At 31.3% G+C, this 4,741-nt stretch overlaps 1 non-coding gene across 1 annotated transcript; it reads left to right on the top strand.

Annotated features, from left to right (window-relative positions):
* The first annotated feature begins 1,041 nt into the window (after positions 1-1,041).
* LOC140870227 (small nucleolar RNA R71) lies at positions 1,042-1,150 on the top strand. The gene has a single exon (XR_012147198.1). It is a non-coding gene; the product is annotated as a small nucleolar RNA R71 (small nucleolar RNA).
* The last annotated feature ends 3,591 nt before the right edge of the window (positions 1,151-4,741 follow it).

The raw sequence follows: 4,741 nt of genomic DNA, 5'->3' as shown, positions 1-4,741 counted from the left end.
CCCATCAGTGATGTCAGTCATGACGTAACCTTGCTGACGTAAGCCCTAACCCTGTTCGAGTCCTCCGATTCCACCAACGGAGCCTCCGATCCTGGTTCGGATCCTCCGAACCCCTCTTCAGATCGTCCGAACTCCTCGGGCCTTCGATCTTGACTCCGATCATGTTCGGGTCCTCCGAACACCAGTTCGGAGCGTCCGAACCTCCCGAGCCAAGCCCACCATTTTCGAGTGTCCTGGATCTATTTTCGGAATCTGTTAATCCATTTGGAATTTCTTTAATCATGTTTTATTAATTTTAAACATGATCACTTGATTAATTACCTATTAATCATTATTTTGGATACGGGTTACTACAGTTTCTTTCAAATCATTCATAGATTGAATGTTTTGAATATTGATAGACTCTTGCTTTTGAATGTATGCATGAATTTCATCTTCAAAATGTTTTCTTGGAGGTGGGATATAAGGAACATAACCTTGATGATTTTGGTTATTTTGAAAAGGTTGTTGTGAAGGTTGTGCATTATTATCGTTCCTCCAACTAAAATTAGGATGATTTCTCCAACCAGGATTATATGTTTGTGAAAAAGGATCTAATGTTGGTTTTTTAAAATTGTTAACATAATTGGCTTGTTCATGGAGACATTATTTAAATGAAGGCAAAGTAGGACAAATTTTTTTAAGATGATCATGTGTGTCAATATATGACAAATAATTTCTTGAACACTTTTTAATTGATCACTCTTTTTCATTTCTAATGACTTAATTTTTCTTGCTAAAGATGCAAGTTTGGCTTGAATATCTACATCATCTTTAAGATGGTAAATACCAACCCCATTTGTTGAATTATTGGTTTTACTTAGTGGTTCAATTGAGCCTATATTATTCCAATTTTGAGCATTTTCTGCTAATGACTCCAAATATTCCATAGCTTCATTTGGGTTTTTATCTTCAAAAGTTCCATTACACATGAATTCTATCATTTATCTATCTTTAGGTATTAAACCTTCATAAAAGTGAGAAACTATCCTCCATATTTCAAAACCATGATGTGGGCATGTATTAAGTAACTCTTTATATCTATCCCAACATTGATAAAATGTTTTCCCTTGTTTTTGAGAAAAAGTTGTAATTTATCTTTTAAAAGATTTTGTTCTATGGGAAGGGAAAAACTTTTTTAAAAATTGTTGTTACATTTCTTCCCATGATCTTATTGAACTTGATCTCAAATTTTGCAACCATGTTTTAGCTTTATCTTTTAAAAAAAAAAAGAGAAAAGCTTTAATCGAACAATATCCATGCTACAATTTTGATCAGTATAAGTGTTGCAAACCTCCTCAAATTCTCTTAAATGCAAATATGGATTTTCATAATCTAGGCCATGAAAATTTGGTAAAAGTTGAATGATTTGTGGCTTAAAATTGAAATTAGACGCATCAGGAGGAAAAACTAAACAAAATGGTGTACTATTTCTTATTGGATTCATATGGTGCCTAAGTATTCTTGGTTGTTCATGTTCTTGATTATTATTATTATTATTATCATCTTGATTATTAGAATTATCCTCCATGTTTAAAATATTTTCAGATACTCGAACAAGTCTACCACTTTGTTTACGACTCCAAACAATCATACAATTAAAAACAACATACTATTTACGTAGGTAACATAAATAAAAAAATTAAACTTAATTTATACCTCCACGGCAACGGCGCCAAAAACTTGCTACAACTTAAATTGTAATTCACCCAAGTATAGGTTGTCTGCAAGTAATATACTCGTGAGTACGAGATCGATCCATGGAGAGGATGCTGTAAGTTTAATTTTAGCAATGATATATTATAGATGGAAATATTATTATTAAACTTCAAATACACAAATTATAAAATTGCCAAGACTTCAAAGGTTCATTGTTGGTTTATTTAAGATTGGTTAACAAAAATAAATAAAAAAAACTAAAATAAGAATAAACATAAAAGAACAATGAAATATTTAAACAAATATATCATATAATATAGTTTTCACTATATTAATATCAGATTAACCGATATTTAATACATGGTACCCATAATATATATATAGATTCATAAACATAAACATAAAAGAACAATTAAATATTTAAACAAATATATCATATAATATAGTTCCCGCTATATTAATATCAGATTAACCGATAATTAATATATGGTACCCATAATATATATATAAGTGCATAAATATAAATTGACATAGAATTAAATGTTAGATCAAATCACCATATTTCATTTAGAACAACCGGCAGAGCCACGCTATCGTCTAAATAAAATATATGACTTTTGTTTTATGTTAGATGCGAGAAAGTAAATGTTAGTTGCGAGAAAGTAAATGTTAGATGCGAGAAAGTAAATGTTAGTTGCGGAAAAGTAAATGTTAGATGCAAGAAAGTAAATGTTAGTTGCGAAAAAGTAAATGTTAGATCAAATCACAATATATTATTTAGAACAACCGGCAGAGCCACGCTATTGTCTAAATAATATATATGACTTTATTATAAATTGATACATATATTTATAGTATATAATTATTGTAGTATTTATTGTATTATATTAGACAACAAATCAAGGTAACCACATTCAAGGTACCAAGTATTTGATGTAAATAGATAACAATAAATCATCCAAATTACACCTAAAAATAAAGATCAATTAGTAAAAATAAAAATAGAAAAGGAAAGAATATACAAAATATAAACGATCTTACTTGACCAACAATGAAAACTTTTCATCTTGACATAAAAGGATTTAGCTTGCCATGAACATAAGACTCAAGATTAAGGATAAAAGAAATTTCATACTTAAACTTGGAGAAATATGCACACTCAAACTCTTATTATTACACACAAAATATTTATTTTACAAGTGAGAAATTTCTCTACACTTTTGCACACTACAAAGCTTATACAACACATCTATTTATAGGCCAAATGAGAGCAAGAGTCCAAGGCTCATTAAATGTGGAATAGTAAAGTTGGTGGGTGCTTGTCTCCTTGAATGTCAATACCATGACTCAACTTTAATTGTCATGTTTGATGCTTTAGACCATCGATTTAGCCTTTCCATTCAACATAGAACACGTATGATATTTTGTGTAGATGTGTTTTGACATATAGTTCACCTCTTTGGGTAAAAGGTGAAATAGTTATGATATTTTTACTACAAGCTGGTCATAGTAAAAGTAAATCTGTCTCCATTTTGATGTTTGATTATTTTGATCATCTTAATGAGGGTTTTGGAATTTCTCGTCTTCTACAAAGTTGAAGATGACTCTTTTTTGATTCTACAGGATTTGAGATTACTCTAATATGACCTTTGTATCTTGAGTAATTTTATTTTTACCAAACCTGCGCAAAACATAAAATACAACTTTTTTAATAAAATATTTAAATATAAACACATAACACTAAAATAATACAACTTCATAATTTTAATGAAACTTTAATTTTAAAACAAACTTTTTAACATATAAATAATTACAAATTTTAAGTTTCATCGCCCTACCCCATTAATAGTCATTAAAACCTCATTTTCAAGTACAAATTGAGTGTTATTCGAAATATTTAGTCTACGTCGAGTGTTTTGGGCCATACCATCGAGGGCCGGGCAATAGCAAGGTGCTAATAGAATCGTAGCGGGACGGTGCCAAAGTTTTGGGCCTTTGACACTGGCGGTTGATGACAGATGCAAGTATAGGTCATGGATCCCTAGTAGTTATTGGAAGTTATTATTAGATTAGTTAAGACTTTTAGATAGGTTATAGTGATATGATATTCACAAAACTTGTAGGCTTGGACTGTAGACAGTTGTACTGCAAAATTAGTGAGTTGAGGTACGTAAGTACTGGCCAAGGTAGTCTGTTTAATATGCATATTTATGTGCTGCATTATTATCTGTTGTATTATTACCTATCATGTGATACATTTTTATATTGTTCATGTTTATGTATACGGTATTGGCATATTATGTTGAGCATGTTATCCTTTCGAGAAAGTCAGTTGTCTAAGGTCGCTCGGCCCTATTTTATCCTTTTCTGACCGAGTACCATGTTGAAACCAATAGGATCGACAAGATAGTGTGTGCGATTAACCAAGGATGGTGATAGTCAAAGATAGTAGTCAGTATGTGTTGGAACCAACTGGATCCTTCGAGGTCATAGTTCGCATATTGTGGCGCCTACATTCTGAGCATGATATTTCGAAGTTTGATCCTCATTTACCATATCATTCATAATTTATGTTTCATGCATTTCATAAGCATGTATACTCATATTTACGTATTGGCGTTAGCGCTCACATCTTTGCTTATATCTCGGACACCTCATTCAACGAGCAGTTTGTAAGTTGACCCTTGATCTTGATCAGCGTTCGGTCGGTGACCAAGGCCTGAGAACGAAGGTTACCGATGGTTTAGTTTAAGATTATTTTGGTGGTTATTATATTCGATTGAGTTGTATAACTAATATTTTGGGGTTTTCAATTCTTGTTCCAGTTGTATACTTTCGGATTGGTATTTATTGAAGTTTTCACAGTTCTAATCAGATTATGTTTAACTGTTTAATGTAATTGCATGCTTAAAGTTTTTTATTAGTAGGTAATCTGAGATAGGTGGCTAAACAAATCAATAGGATTAATCTTGGTGGAAATTCAAATGAAATAAAACCTCTAGAATTTGTTTCTCCTTGATTGTTCGTCTTGTGAATTCACTGT

The sequence above is a fragment of the Henckelia pumila genome, chromosome 4, assembly GCF_033568475.1.
Source record: "Henckelia pumila isolate YLH828 chromosome 4, ASM3356847v2, whole genome shotgun sequence".
Classification (NCBI taxonomy): domain Eukaryota; kingdom Viridiplantae; phylum Streptophyta; class Magnoliopsida; order Lamiales; family Gesneriaceae; genus Henckelia; species Henckelia pumila.
The sequence above is the reverse complement of the archived record's forward strand: the minus strand, read 5'-3'. Positions and strand labels throughout refer to the sequence as shown.